Source organism: Puma concolor, chromosome B2, assembly GCF_028749965.1.
Source record: "Puma concolor isolate L17-30 chromosome B2, mPumCon1.1.hap2, whole genome shotgun sequence".
NCBI classification, from domain to species: Eukaryota; Metazoa; Chordata; class Mammalia; order Carnivora; family Felidae; genus Puma; species Puma concolor.
In genome coordinates, this window is record NC_141671.1 from 3,086,078 (window position 1) to 3,102,175 (window position 16,098).

At 49.4% G+C, this 16,098-nt stretch overlaps 1 protein-coding gene, 2 long non-coding RNA genes and 1 other non-coding gene across 4 annotated transcripts in view; 3 read left to right on the plus strand and 1 right to left on the minus strand.

The window, feature by feature from the left end:
* Positions 1 to 16,098, plus strand: part of LOC147580609 (histone H2B type 1-C/E/F/G/I) — a 505,297-nt gene that overhangs the window by 39,951 nt on the left and 449,248 nt on the right. The gene's annotated exons all lie outside the window — the stretch shown is intronic.
* On the plus strand, positions 1,206 to 1,288 carry TRNAL-UAA (transfer RNA leucine (anticodon UAA)). The gene has a single exon. It is a non-coding gene; the product is annotated as a tRNA-Leu (tRNA).
* On the minus strand, positions 6,091 to 13,631 carry LOC147580612 (uncharacterized). Its single transcript, XR_015250937.1, has 4 exons — positions 12,543 to 13,631; positions 10,823 to 10,957; positions 7,197 to 7,342; positions 6,091 to 6,823 (listed from the first exon to the last, which is right to left on the minus strand). It is a non-coding gene; the product is annotated as an uncharacterized LOC147580612 (long non-coding RNA).
* On the plus strand, positions 11,496 to 13,635 carry LOC147580613 (uncharacterized). The gene is made up of 2 exons (XR_015250938.1): positions 11,496 to 12,340; positions 13,375 to 13,635. It is a non-coding gene; the product is annotated as an uncharacterized LOC147580613 (long non-coding RNA).

Consider the following 16,098-nt stretch of genomic DNA (forward strand, 5'->3'; position numbering starts at 1 on the left):
TAGGATGCTATCTCTGATCTGTTTTTTTTTTTTGTGGAAGCAGCAGTCGTGTCCAACCCCAGCCTCAGCCCAGTTCTCACCCCAGCGCTGAGACGTCTGGGTTTCCTTCTGGGCTTGTTAAGTGCAGGACCCTTGGGCCCTGTCTCCTTTCTAGGAGTTGAACCTTGATCTGGCCGGAGACAGAACCCAGAGCCGGCCAACCGGAGGACTTGAGGGGGCCACTCCTTGTGGGTGAATTTATCAGCCAGAGAGAAAGATCTGAATGTGGATCCGGTCAGTCTGAACATTCAAAACGAGGGTTGGGTCCATCAACGGACATTCTGGAAGAGTCATCTCTGCTTGTCCGGTAGGGCAGACATGACCCCCTCACACTGTGGTGCCTCCCTTCGGTTCCCTGAGGGCCGTGTCACACGCTAGGTGTTGGGTAGCGCCCTCCAGATCTCATTTTAGCCCAGGAGACCCCAAATGTCCCATCGGATGCATACATTCCCCGCGAGACTTGTAGCGCCCTTGGCGGAGTGTGGTCCGCAGACGGAGAGCGGTGGTCACCCGAGTGTGCCCGGTGGGGTTGGCATTCTTGGGGCCCACCCTATACCGGAGGTGCGGGGTCCCACGCTCCGCTCCTTCGGGGACACACTGGGCTGGCAGTTACAGCCCCTTGCCATTAAAATCGGAGTCACGCACGTGAACTGTGTCCGCTAGGGATTTCCAAATCTACCGCCAGGGCGAGCTCGTTTAACCTCACGTCCCTTGGGCCCCAGCCCCGCTGCCCAGCCCCGGGTTGGGGAGGGGGGAGGGGGACGGGAGGTCTGGGACTGGGGGGGGGGGGGGGGAACCGCGGCCTCTCAAGCGAGTCCGGATGGCGGCGGCGGGGAGCGGAGGGAGCAGGTGCACCGGGGCAGGGGGAGGGCGGGGGCTCTTGCTCTCCGTCCCGCCCCCGTTCGTTTTTCTTTTCGTACCACACAGAAAGAGCTACTTCTCTGAGGCCCAGGCAGTGAGCTCGGGGGCGGGGGGGGGGGGGGGGGGGGGGGGGGGGGGGGGGGCGTGGGCGCTCCCCGAAAGCAGGCGGCGGGCTGCTTCCTCTGCGAAGACCCGCCTCACGTCCGATGCAACCCCCAAAATCAGAAACCCGGGGCTTCCTTCCTGCGCGGCGCGAATACCGTGCTTGCAAGAAAAAAACAGTTGCCGGGGGCAGAAGCCCAGCCACCGGGATGGCCGAGTGGTTAAGGCGTTGGACTTAAGATCCAATGGGCAGGTGCCCGCGTGGGTTCGAACCCCACTCCCGGTAGGGCGAGTTTCTGAAGGCTGGAGGCCCCCCTGGGGCTGCGAACGCGGCCTGACCCCGCGCCTGCTTTTCTTGTCCCCCCCCCCCCCCCCCCCCCCACGCTGTCCTCAAGCAGAAGCACCTGCGCGAACCGAACCGATTTTTGCTCGGACCCCCTCAGAGGGCCAGCGTGAGCCCCTCCTCCCCCCCTCCCCCCCCCCCCCCACGCGCCGCCCCAAGTCCACAGTCTTCCTAAGGAGCCGCTCCTCCTGCGGGCCTCTCCGTTGCGAGGGGGACGGAGGCCTGGGGCCCCGCCGGACGACCACCCGCCAGGTGCCCCTCACCCCCTGCGGCTGGCTCCGAAACACGGCTGACCCCGCGCCGCGGAAGGTGGGTGTCCGCACATGGAAAGACGCTCCCGCAGGGGGCGGTGTTAGCTGGCCTTCCGGTCAGTGTTGTTGGGCATCCTTTCAAGTGGATGAACCCCCTGGGTCTCCTCTCGTGTGAACTTATTATATCCTGTACCCATTTCTCTCCTTCCCTGTCAGGTCTTCCTCTCGGGGGAAACAGGAGTCCGTGGGGCCTTCTGTCGGTATGTCACAGGTTTATTTGCCTTGGAACTTGGCAGGGATTTTGGAGGCGGACACTTTGGACCGTGTGCCCCCACAGTGATCAGCCTTCTGGTTCAATGTCTGACTTGGATGTGCCTTTTCCTGCTACAAGAGCGAGAGTGACAGAGGAACGCCATTTCTTCTACGATGTTCATGATTTTTGTATCTAGATCTCTGAGGTATCTGATTTTTCCCTGTGTTTTAATATGCGAGATACAGATCTAACTCTACCTTATTTCCAGAGGATTACCAGTAATCTCAACACCATATTACTGAATGTCCATATTCTCCCCATCCGTTGAAATGCCGGACTACTAAATTCTGTTCTCTAAAATGCATAGGACTGGATGATTGGAAAGACCACGAACCTTGGAACTCAACAACCAATGTTCTAATTCTGGCTTTCCCATGGCCTCTCTGAGCCTTGATTTCTTCCTTTGTTAAATGGAGACAATAACCCTTATCTCATGTAAATGCCTGCTGAATTAAGAAGTCTCTTTGCCTCTGTATAGATTAGTCATCTGTCCCCTAAGAAGAAACTCACACACTTCTTTTGTAGCAGTCCCTAACAGAAACCCCAAAATCAGATTTAACATCAGATAAAATTTGTCCTGATGGCTAAATTGCTTCTATGTTTTGAGATCAAACATCGAGATTCCACATTTGAACGTTCTCTGATCCTGGGGCAGCTCAGTGCATCATTTTCATGAGCGGCCTTGAATTTCAAGTGTGAACCTTGAGTTTCACGTTTGCTCCTGGCCATCCCCGGCAGAAGGAAGGAACTTCCTGTGTCTTCACGGTCAGAAATAAGTCGGTTTGAGAAAGACTAACGTTCCATGGAGAGGCAAGACTCCTCCCTACCAAAGGTGGTTTCTGTCATCTTTTTTCTTTCCCGTGAATGAGGTAGAGAGAGGACGGGTGGAAGTGGAAGATTTATTTTTTTCTGAAATGAGATTCCAGATGGCAAAGATTTTACCCCAACTGAAATCTGCTAAAGAGAAAACACAGCAGTCTCTCAGTGGTCGGTTAGCGATGCCGTGCAGACTGGCGCCCAATGCCACCGACGTCCAGGTTCTGTCACTGCACGAGTTCTCTTATGTCACATCTCCCCACCAGAGAGTCAACTCCTCTAAAATTACCATCCCAAACCCCTCTCTGCCACCAGGAAGATCTGAACCCGTTGTGTCAGGCACTTGACTTTATTAACTTCCTCCCGATCATCAGTGATGCCGGCAACTTCCACGCAGCCCCAACCTCTCCTGTTGTTCCTCGAGGCAGGTGGAATTCTGTGATGGCCTCCAAGTTGCCCTCCCACGGTGTATAAGCCTGTACAATCCTTCACAGATACTAGTCTTTCATCTAATACATAATTAATAGCTACCAATTCATCCCTTAAACTAGTTTATATACATAGTTTATAAATATATATATATATATATATATATATACACCATATATGGTACATATATATGTGGTATATATATATATCATATATATATATGGTATATATATATAATATATATATGATATATATATATTGCAACATGCATCTTGATATTGGGAATGCAACACTGAGGGAAAAACAAACTAAGTTTCCTCCCTCCCACCCAGGCTTTCTGGGTAAAGGAAGAGACACACAGGTGGCTTTTATTTTCAACAGGAAACTGATTCGAGGAGGAAACTGAGGCTTTCTGGATTGGTTTTGTCTTTGGACGGAAATCGTCAAGCCAGCCACACTCCTACCACCTCACCCTGGGCCATCCTCTCTTTACTGCTTGTGCCAGCCTTCTCCAGAGAAACAGAACCAGTAGGGTGGAATATATAGGTTGGCTCCTGTGGATATAGAGGCTGAGAAGTCATCAGATCTGCAGGCAGCAAGTGGGAGGCCCAGGAGAGCCAATGGTGTGGTTCCGGCGCAAAGACCAGCAGCCTTGGGATTCAGGAAGAGCCAATGTTTCAGACGGAGTCCGAGGGCAGGAAGAAACGGCCGTCCCGGCTCAAAGGCCGTCTGGCAAGAGGAGTTCCATCTTCTTCAGGGGAGGGAGGCCCATTTTTTCTATTCAGACCTTCAACTGATTGAAGGAGGCCCACCCACATTGGGGGGGCAAGGTGGTTTACTGTCTACTGATTTAAATGTTACACTCACCCCAAAACACCCTCATGGAAACATCCAGAATATGTGACCAAGTATCTGGGAACCCCATGGCCCAGTCAAGTTGACCCATAAAATTAACCATCACACCAGTTCAGTGTAAGCAAAACCATGATTAAAAAAACAAGGAAGGACAATTTGCACTAATCTCAGCACAGTAAGAATTTAAGAAACAATGCAGTATATATAGTTTTTGCATGAGTAATATATTCACTTGGCTGAAAAATGAGAGAGTATTAGAAGGTTCCTGAAGTCTGTGGTCCCTCCTTCCCCATCTCTGCGGGTCTCACCAACACCTTTACCTCAGTTTCTTATACAACCTTCCTTTTCTTAATGATACTTGCAAATATGAACGTAGTCTTATCTTCCCTAACTTTTTACATAAAAGAGAAAATATTTACCCACTGTTCTGCAGCTCCAATTTTCAGGCAATGGAACAATGAGATCTCGCTTTCATCAGTACTTGGCTTACCAATAACACTTCCCGTTTTGCACATGGCCCAAGTGTGGCTTTTTTTCAGATGAGTTTATCCAACCAGGAAGGAGTTGGATCTGAAAATGTCTTTCCCACTGCACCTCTAGAGAAGGGAATGAAAGCAAAGTGTAGGAGCTAGAAGGGAGGAGGAGAAAATGAGATCCCTATTACTTTTTGTTTTGTTCTCAGGGACAAAATACTTTTTGTCTGACGCAATATAGTGTTCAAAGATACCTGAGGTAGGGGTTTCGAAGCAGCTAGTGATCAAGGGAAATTATATATTCATCCAAGAAATATTTACTGACCTTCACTCTTTAGAATGTAATAGTTATTATTTTTTAGCAAAGAGGCTTAGGAAATAGCATTAAGTTAAAAAATGGATAATCCTTTTAAAAAATGGATGTATGTATACATATGTATATAATGTCCAGCAGTATCTATACTATAAAATGTGCTTAAGTGTTTACTTAATGTGGGAATATATATGTATATTTTTGTAGCCATATTTTTTATGTGTTTTGGCAACAATCCTCCGTAATACTTGTATAATTAAAAAGGAGAAAAGTAAATGCAGAAATAGTGAAAAAAAAAAAACCACAACAACCAATCCTTTGGATCTTTATATGTGGAGAAAGGATGAAATACTTAAAAAAAATAAAACTTTATGAAGAATCTTTTGTCCTGACAGTGTAAGGTGGACGCTCAGGGTTCCTTCCCCAGGATGGGAGTCGTCTGACCTACAGTCTGTATCAGGGTTAGTGATGAGGAAGGTTGAAACGATAGAAACTTAGAACGGTGAACACTCTTGTTGGTTATCAGGATTCCACTATGAATTCAGTTATCTAGATCAGGGGATTCCTACAAAGGTGGTCACTCCCTGATCAAAAGATAAATGTGCTTTTAAGAGACCATGGAGTAGACTAGTTCGGAAGGAAGACTTCGGAGCAGATTCCCCAGATCTAGAGAAGCCGACCCCTTACTGAGACCCTGAGAAGAGAGGGGTTCACGGACACGTGGACACCGCAGAAGAGCGATCTTGTCTCCCACTTCTGCCTCCACCACGTATCCCCTCAGCCACAGTGTCTCACGGTTCCAGTGGAGATAATAACCCCTACGTCACCGAGTTGTGAGGACACACACACACACTGCGTGTAGCACAGCAAGTAGGGAGTGCTCAGTAATCACTAGTTCCTGTGCCCCATAAAAGAAAACCATTCCCTTCCTTGATAAGCTGTCCTGATGACAATGTTCCTGATTGATTTCTGTAGCTTTTAAAACATTCTAGACGTTCACTTCTCACTTCTCTAACGCTGTCATCTCATCCACACTTTTATAGGCCGAACACCTGAGTCAGGTGTTCCCAACACATCACCCTGGGCCTGGCCGCGAGCCTCCGGCCTGGCGATCTGACTGCAGTCTCCAGGACCCTCTGCGGTCCCACAGCAGCGGTGTCGTGAGTAGGGCCAAACGGTCACTGCCCTTCCACCAGACTGAGGAAGACGGCTCCACCAGCCGCAGACGCTGTGCCCGCCAGCAGCATTTGCCGAAACGACACTGTGGGGAAAAATGATCAGTCACAACGCTCCCAGAGGGAGGAAGATTTTTATTAAAACTTCAGCTTCACAGATGGAGGAAGAGCTTTGTTAAAGACAATGAAATACTGAGCCCAGTAAGTGCACATTTGTAGAGAAAATGGAGAAGAGGCATCTGTGTAATTTAGGAACCAAAATACAAGACTGCCTCTCTGCTTCTTCACACGCAATTCTACCCCTTCACTTCCTCCACCATGAAACACACCTCTGATCCAGGGCTCTAGAAAGACACCTGAACAGAACAAGGGGGAGAGTCGGGGACACTGCCTTTGGGGTGGGTGGCTGAGAAATCGCCAGCTGCGGGTAGGGAGCCCTCTTCGTTCAGTTCACTCTCTCTGCTGGTTTTCGGCTCAGTTTTGGGTCTTCTGATGAGACGGTGTCCATGTGGCTTGGTTGAGATTTTAAAACTCCAACAGCTCCCAAACCCTGGGAACTGTGAAGGCAGAGGGCTCCTAAGAAAACAACTATACTGATGACTCTGGTGGAGACAGTCTCTAATTTTCAAGGAGTGGAACAGGCCCAGAGACTAAGGTGTGGTTTTGTGATCACCCCGTAACACAACGTCCAAGCTGACAGCGTCCAGCTGTGTGACTGGGACGGAGACACAGGGCCCTGCACCCAGAGGGGCCTCCTGCTCTGCCGTCGCTATCTTGAAATGGTTGATGACCTTCGGCCAAGAGACCCCACAGCTGCATTTTGCACTGAGCCTCACAAAGTATGTAGCTGGTCCTACGTGTTATGTTCTACACTCTGCTGTCAAGAAAAGGAAGTAATTCTTCCCCGTATTCTGCATTCTACCCCTTGTCCAAAGTGCGTTTGGTGCAGAGAGTGCTTCTTGATCCCACTTCCGGGGTTTATACTGCGAAACCGAACTGCAGGAAGAAATCAAGTAAGAACAAAATTTTTAACATACATCCCGAAATCGTGGGCAAGCACCATAAGGGACACTAATGCTCAGAACCAAAGAGGAAAAGGAGAAAGTAAGGAAAGTGACTACTGATGGAACTTGAGACTAAGGAAAAGGAAGACCAAAGAAACAAGCTTTATCCACTTCCCGGGAGGCTGACTGACCTTCCTCAATCAGAACCCGATGACCACTCACCAGACAGGAGAAAGATGGCCGAGCCGGACAGGTGTAAGGACACTTTTGGTGATTTCTGGCAGATCAGGTCCCCGAGCCACTTCCAAAGTTTGCAGACAGTGCGTAGATACCGAGAGGAACACAAGAGCCCGCGCCAACCCAAGACACTAGAGAGACAGACCTTCTGATCAGCCTGTGCTGACACTTCACGGCTCCACTGCAGAAACATGATCCGTGAGCCAAACCGTCCTCCATACTGCGAGACCACTGTTTTCTCCTAGATTTTTCTTTTCCTTGGCACTCTCCTCAACGTTTTTTGTTTTTTTTTTTTAATTTTTTTTTTTACGTTTATTTATTTTTGAGACAGAGAGAGACAGAGCATGAACGGGGGAGGGGCAGAGAGAGAGGGAGACACAGAATCCGAAGCAGGCTCCAGGCTCTGAGCCATCAGCCCAGAGCCCGACGCGGGGCTCGAACTCACGGACCGTGAGATCGTGACCTGAGCTGAAGTCGGACGCTTAACCGACTGAGCCACCCAGGCTCCCCTCCTCAACGTTTTTTTAAAAAGCTCATCAAGCTAAAATCTTCCCTCTAACCCAAGGGCAAGACGTTCAGAGTTCGCTCCTGCCTGTCCTTACCCCTGACGGTGAAGATAAACGCATAGGAAACACCGTTTCTGGGCCTCAGGGAATAACCAGCAACAGAAAGTTCAAGCAGAACGAGCGAGCCGAGAAGGGCGCTGACCATGAAACTCCCACCCAGTGTTCAGGAGGCTAGAACCAGGGACGAATGGCAGAGTCTGAGAAGCCCTCCCTCTCTAGGACCCACTCCCCGGCTGTCCAGGCCCCACGTGAGGGGAGCCCGTGAATGCGGGTGGGTGTCGGGCGGGCAGGAGCGGCTGTGGGGGAGCTGGGGAGGAGGGGACTTGAGGCTGCAGGTCGAACCTCGTCTCACCTGGCTTGTGCCGGGCGCCCAGACTTCGAAGAGCGTGCTGACAAGGCTCTATTTCCAGGCAGCTCTATTTCCACCCAGGACACCAGGAAACACCACCACACCAAGGAGGTGGCCAGGAAATGACAGCTGAGGACCATGTCTCTGCTCGGTGTCTTCATGCTAAACCACCGCTGGAGAGGCATCACCTAAGAAAGGGAAGGGGCAGGGGGGAGTTTCCCCAGACTCTCCAGATTAACTCCTTACCCTTCAAAAACAATTCCTAATGATCCCTCATTCCTAAAACTTTCTTGAATCTCCCATCCTGGCCCCAATAACCCTTCCACAGTTTAATTCCTTATTTAACAAATACCCTATGCCCATGTCATGCCCGACATTCTGTAATACTGCCTTCTAACACCTCTCCCGGGTCGGCTGTGGTCCCCACCAATCCAGACCGCAGACTAACAGCCTCTCCCCCCATAACTTTATCAGGTCCTTCTGCTTAGAGGGCTCCTAAAATCTCCCCAGCACATGTGATGTAATCCTTTGAGTAGCATCCAAGCCCTTCCTTAATCTAGCTTCACCCTATCTGTCCAGCTTTATTTCTGTCTACTTCCTCCAAAAATTCAACCTCTCTGCCAAAAAAAGGTCACCATACTGTCTCCCAAATCCTGCATAGGCAAGAGTTCCCGCTATGGGCTCCACTTAAACCTTCTGTCCCGTTGCCCACTAAGTACCATCCAAGTATCTCATTCACTTAGTAAGCGGATATGTCTTGACTGCCCACTGTGGTGCCTACACTGTTCCAGATGCCTGGTATTGGTCTGCAAACAAATATGGTTACCATAGGGAGATCTCCCAAGAGTGGTGCAGCCCCTGGGCTCTGCTCGTCCCCATCTACCCGGTCCCCCTGCTTCTCTTCCCTCATCAGCCAGTGTGAATCTATCCTTCAGGGCCCAAGCTTCGGTTGGAAGCTTACCCAACCCCAATGTCCAAACTGTGTGCAGCCTGTGTGAATACATATGACAACGAAGTCATGTATCACTTCCAGCAAGGAGGCCAGCATGCGGCTGGAGTGGAGACAGAGAGTACATCACCAAGGTGATGAGGGCCAGACTGGAGGATCCAGCAGTAACATTAAAGAATTTGTTTTTTTTTTTTTTTTTGGTTTTTTTTTTTTGGTTTTTTTTTCAACGTTTATTTATTTTTGGGACAGAGAGAGACAGAGCATGAACGGGGGAGGGGCAGAGAGAGAGGGAGACACAGAATCGGAAACAGGCTCCAGGCTCCGAGCCATCAGCCCAGAGCCTGACGCGGGGCTCGAACTCACGGACCGCGAGATCGTGACCTGGCTGAAGTCGGACGCTTAACCGACTGCGCCACCCAGGCGCCCCAAGAATTTGGTTTTTATTCTGAGAAGCCATTGCAGCAGAGAAATAAGGCCGGACTCACATTTCCATGGATTCACTCAGTTGCTGTTTTATGATTAGACTACTGGGCAAGGTTTAAGCAAGGGACTCAGGGAGCTACTGCAAGAGTGACACCATATGACATCATGGAGGTTTGGAGCATGTGCTTATTGAGGAGGGCGCTGCCAGTCTCCCACCGGGTTTGCTTGGCAGGTAGAGCCACTGGGCTTAGTGATGGATTAGACATGTGAGTCAGGAATGAGCTCAAGGTTTTGGATTCAGATCCGTAAGGACCACGTTGCTTTTTGCTGATATGGGTGAGATCAAGTTGCAGGCACAAGGGGGTGAGAAGCAGTTTGATTTCGGACATGTTACATCAGATATACCTTTTAGACGTCCAAGGATGTTAGGTGATGGTATATACTCGCATGGGGATTAAGAAGGAGGTCCAGGCTAGAGACACAGGGATTTAAATCTGAGAAATGTCAGGAGACGTGGGAATTTTTTTTTTATAAATTTTTTTTTCAACGTTTATTTATTTTTGAGACAGAGAGAGAGACAGCATGAACAGGGGAGGGTCAGAGAGAGGGAGACACAGAATCTGAAACAGGCTCCAGGCTCTGAGCTGTCAGCACAGAGCCCGACGTGGGGCTCGAACTCACGGACTGTGAAATCATGACCTGAGTCGAAGTCGGCCGCTTAACGGACTGAGCCACCCAGGGGCCCCAGGAGACGTGGGAATTAAAACCATCGCGAGTAAGTGAGTTTCAGTGTGGCCCAAGGAGAGAAGTGATCCTAGGACTGAGCTCCAAGGCTTTCCAGGAGTTAGAGACCCAGGGACAGAAGTACCCAACAAAGACGACTGGGAAGAAGTAGCCAGTGGAATAGGAAGAGACCAAATGAGAGAGGTGTCCCTGAAGCCATAAGAAAATGTTTCAAGGAGGAAATGTCTGTGCCAAATGTCATCGATAAGACAAGTAAGGTGAGGAATGAAAACGGATCCTCAATTCATCAATGAAAAGGTCATTGCGACCTTGACAGACGCTGTTTGAATGGAACGACAGAGCTCATCAGAAAGACGGATGGAAGAGGAGGCCCCCTGGAAGAACGGACAGAGGACGGACGGACACAATAACAATAGACAAGTCTTTGAAGAGCTTGTGGGATCAAAAGGTCTTTTGTTTTTAACACGCAGAAGAGAGACCCTGGTAACCTGAGGGAGACGGCAATATTCCTGAGGCTAGCCCCAGATGAGAGGATGAGCAAATTACCCACGGTAACTAGGAAGAAAGGCAGAACACACACCCGTGAGGTCATAGATGAGGTCATGAGACTGTGTGGAAAACGTCTTCTATTTTCTCAGAGGAGGAGACGGCAAGGTCCTGGCCGAGGTGAGCACGGGGCAGGAGGTTCTGGAGACGGTGACAGGTGAGAAGTTACCTAGAAGAAAGGGCTGGGGAATGGTGTGGGATCGCGGGGCAGCACGAAGGGCTCGCTCAAGGTTTATGGTCATGAGTTTACAACTGGACAAGTCAGCCTGCTTTTTTCCAGTTTCATTCACTGTATGGGTGTAGGCAGTGAATAAACAGAAATGCAGATTTTTGATGGGTTGGCATTGCATACGAGTGTTGATGAGGCAGGTGGGTTGAGGGGGTGTGCAAGAGGGTGGCTCTAATGGCGTCAGGTAAGGAGGGAAGTGAGGACGTGACAAGGGGGGTGGGCAACACGGGGGGAGGGGGGAGTGGACAAAGGTGCCCTGGGGTCAGGGGGCTGATAGAGCTGAGGCCTGAGAGGGGATGAGTGGGAAGAGGTCACGGACAGAGCGAGACGCTTGAGGGTCTAACCACGTCTAAGGCAGTTTTAAAGCTGCAGCTCTCAGCAGCAAGACACTGTGGACGGACAGATCGGCTCTGGAGGTCACAACGAACCTTTCTGACTTTGCGCTTCCATTGTTCGTTTTGGAGTTTTTTTAATTTATTTAAATATGAGTAAACACACATTTGGTACTTTCTACCTTTTACTTGTAAGTAGCAAAGGCAAGTAGTGGAATACAAAACGTCCAAACTATACACACGCACACGTACAGTCTGCACGCAAGACAGATTTATGGCCGTGAGCCGAGGCGCAGGTTGGAAAGCCCTGGTCTGAGCCTGGGCCGTATGAGGGGCTGCGAGGAAGGGGCGGAGACAAGATCACGGGATGAGCGACCAGGGAGCTGGGAGGCCAGGCGTACTGGGAACGGCCTTCCCGGGTACTAACCTCACCAAGAATCACGTGAGGGGTCGTATCAGAGTGAGAGTACTCCAAGGGCTTACATTTTCAAAAAATGGGAGGACTTATCCCAACAGGCTGTAGATGACAGCAAAAGTAAGGAGAAGGTGTGGCCAAGTCCTGGGGAGAAGCTTCCAGGCTAGGAGTTCTTACGGAGGGGGAGAGAACAGTCTGGAAGAGGTGAGGAGGAGCAAGGGGCTAACACACGGGGGAGGAGCCAGCAGGGGGAGCGGGGTCACCAGGAGAGAACCCGGCTCTGGTGAGGAAGTGGACAGAAGGACCAGTCGGAGACTGAGAACACAGGCCACTGTGCCTGCTCATTGGTGGCCCACGGGGTGACATCATGAAGTGGGGAAATCCTTACGGACCCAGCATTATGATCTAACCTGCCTCTGCCAGCACAGTGCATGTTCTCATGTTCTCTTTCTCGGGCACTCGCTCAACACAAAGCCATCCTTTGTCAGTGTCCCTTTTTCTGCTCTGGAAGGAGGAAGAGACCCCACGCTTGTGAACAAGTCCAGACGCGACTGAGAGCGACGTCAGGGTCACTGAGTAAGTGGCGAGCAGCTGACAGATTCGGGGCTGGGGGCGGGGGAGGTGTCACAACACTCGAGCACAGGGAAGACTTCTGGACCCCTCCCCCCCCCCCCCCCCCCCGCCACCCTTCCTGGCTTCTCTGTCCCCACTAAGCAACTGAGATCCAGGCCTCCAAAATACAAGGCCAAGGCAATGATGGAGTCTCTTAAGTGCCCACCTCCCCGCATTAGCACTTTCATGTGAGTGTTGTTTGATTGACATTCAGTCCTTTGCTCAGGGCCCTTTGCCGTCCTTCCTCCTCCTCCGTCTGCTGACTCCACTTTATGTTGCTTCATGGCTCTTTTCCAGCGGAAAGGTTACTTTTTGTTTCCTCCCACCAGCCCGTAAGGTCACCGGGCGCAGGGACCTCGTCTGGGTCCCCCCTCGCCTAGAACAGTCTGGCACGCAGTCACCTGTAATACGGGGTGAATGAACGAGCCCATCACAGAATGACTGCACCAGCGCTCAGAAATGATAAATCACAAGTGGGATCGCCAAAACTGGACCCGTCGAGAGGCAGAGCTCCTTTGCGAGGAACTAGCTGAGCTTCCGGGATGGCCACGGCACTAGCAGGGGGCGGTCCCTGGAGCTAGGTGGCCAGCGGGGATAAAAGTCCACCACGAGCACCTGGGCCGCACTCCAGGAGCTGGCTGACTTGGTCAAGGCACACGAAGAAAGATGGTGTTTCTGGAGCAAGAAACCCTGGATCTCCTTCTCCCCACAAACCCACCAACTAGCGACAATGCAAGGACAACCCCCCCGCCGCCCCCGACTTTCTCTTTTGTGAGACAGAGCACGAGTGAGTGGAGGAGGGCAGAGGGAGAGAGAGCATCTCATGCAGGCCCCATGCTCAGTGCACAGACCTGCGTGGGGCTCGATCCACCATCCCCGGCTGGGATCATGACCTAAGCCAAAATCAAGAGTTGGACAGTCGACTGAGTCCCCACCCCCCACACCCCACCAAATTCCCTTTTTAAGAAATCAAAAACTAAAAGGTTTCTTCATCCTAGGGGAACCCAGAACTCGACTCACCAAAACTGGTAGATTTGGGACACACTCTTGCTGGGTTTGCAAGGATATTCATCGTCGTCGACAGACCGGAGTCAGTGAATACCTGATACACCACGTTAACCGAATAAAGGACTAATTAAGAGGTGCAGAAAAAGCATCTGACAAGACTCAACAACCTCTCATGATAAAACCTCTCGACAAACTAGGTTTAGAAGGATGTGCCTAAACGTAATAAAGATCAAATATGAGCCCACAGCTAACATCATTCTCAAAGGTGAATAAATGAAAGATTCCCTCTAAGATCAGGAACAGGGCAAGGATGGCCACTCTTGCCACCTCTGCTCATCACAGTACCGGAAGCCCCAGTCAGAGCCATTAGGCAAGAAAGAGAAAGAAAAGGCATACGGATCAGAAACGAAGAAGTAAAATGATCCCTGTTTACAGCAGACATGATCTAATATAGAGAAAAATTTTAAAGACTCCATTTTAAAAAGTGTTAGAATAGGGGCCCCTGGGTGGCTCAGTAAGTTAAGTGTCCGACTTCGGCTCAGGTCACGATCTCACGGTTTGTGGGTTTGAGCCCCATGTCAGGCTCTGGGCTGACAGCTCGGAGCCTGGAGCCTGCTTCGGATTCTGTGTCTCCCTCCCTCCCTCTCTCTGCCGCTCCCCCATGCTCTCTCTCTCAAAAATGAATAAACATTAAAAAAACTTTAAACTGTTAGAACAGATGAGTTCAATAAAATTACAGGATATGATATCAGCCCACAAAACTCATCTGTGCTACTAGACACGAATAACAAACTCTACAAAAAGGAAATTAGGTAAACAATCCCACTTATTACAAAAAAGAATACTCAGGAAAAAAATTAACTAAGGAGATAAAACACCTGTACACTGAAAACTATAAAACAAAGATGAAACAAAGAACTTACAAACAGACTTCCTATTGAGTGGAAACCTTAATATTGTTCCAATGTCCACACTTCCTAAGAGATCTACAGAATCGATGTAATCCCTATCAAAATCCCAAAGGCATTTTTCACAGAAACTGAAAAAACAATTCTATAATTCATACAGAAGCACAAAGGACCCTAAAGAGTCAGACATCTTGAGAAGAACAAAGCCAGAGGCATCACACTTCCTGGTTTCAAAAATACTACAGAGATACAGTCATCAAGAGTACAGTAACGGCATAAACACAGACACAAAGACCAAAGAACAGAGTGGAGAATCCAGGAATAAAGCCATGCATCTACGGTCAGCCGATCTTCAGCAAGAATACAAGATGGAGGAAGGATCGTATAGTCTCTTCGACAAATGGTGATGGAAAACTGAATATTCACACGCAAAAGAATGAAACTGGACCCTTATCTTACACCACATATAAAAAACAAACAACATACAGTAAAAACTTATATGTAAGGCCTGAGATTTTAAAACTGCTACAAAAAAAACACGGGGGAAAGCTTCATGACATTGGTTTTGGCAAGGATTTCATCGATAAGGCACCAAAGGCTCAGGCAACAAAAGCCAAAGCTGACAAGTGGGACTACATCAACTTAAAATGTCCTGCACAGCAAAGGAAACAACCAACACAGCAAAAAGACAACCTACAGAATGGGAGAAAATATTTGCAAACCATGTATCTGATAAGGGGTAATTCTCTAAATACGTAAGGAACTGCTACAGCTCAATAGCAATAAATAAAACAAAAAACTAATAGTCCAATTAAAAAATGGGCTGAAAACTTGAAAAGACATTTCTCCAAAGATGATATATAAATGGCCCCCAAGTATATGAAAAGATGCTCAATGGCATTAATCATCAGGGGAATGCAAATCGAAACCACACACACAGACACACACACACACACACACACACAACCACAATGAGATGCTACCTCATACCTGTGAGGATGGCTATCATCAAAAAAACAAGACAAAAAAAAAGGACAACGGTGCTGGTGAAGATGTGGGGAAAACAGAACACCCGCACCCCGCTGGTAGGAAGGAAATGATGCAGCTGCTATGAGAACAGGAAGGCGTCTTCTCAAAATATTAGAAGCAGAACTATCATGCGGTAGCCACCCCACTTCTGGGATTTCTCCGAAAGAGACGAAATCAGGGTCTGGAAGAGAGATTAGCACTCCCGTGTCCACTGCAACAATGATCAGAGTAGCCCAGATGTGAACACCACCTAGACTTTCAAGCAGATAAAGAAAACCTGGTCTCTGCAGACAACGCGACGTTATCCAGTCCTAAAACAGTGGCATTGCGCACTATTCCACCACACGGATGAACCCTGAGGGTAGCATTCCAAGTGAAATAAGCCACTTCAGGACAAATACTGCATGATTCCGCGATTTGAGGAATATAGGGTGGTCAAATTCACAGAATCAGAGTGGAACGGGGGCTGCCGGGGGTCATACGGAGTTACCAGACACGGTTCCAGTCAAGGAAGATATCAAGCTCCGGAAATGCGCTGTGCGACAAGGACCTCCGGCCAACGACCATCTATTGTATGTTTAAGAGGGCAGAGTTCACGTTAAGTGTTCTTTCCACAATAAAAAAAGAGAAATGAACCAGTGTAGTGACGGATGAGAGAAAAGCAAGTTCGTACAGACACAGGAGAAACTACAGGAGGGTGTGGGGCCAGCAAAGAATGAAACAGGCTGAACACCTGGGATTCTCAACTCACTTCCCCTCGTGCTGAGTCCACAGAAA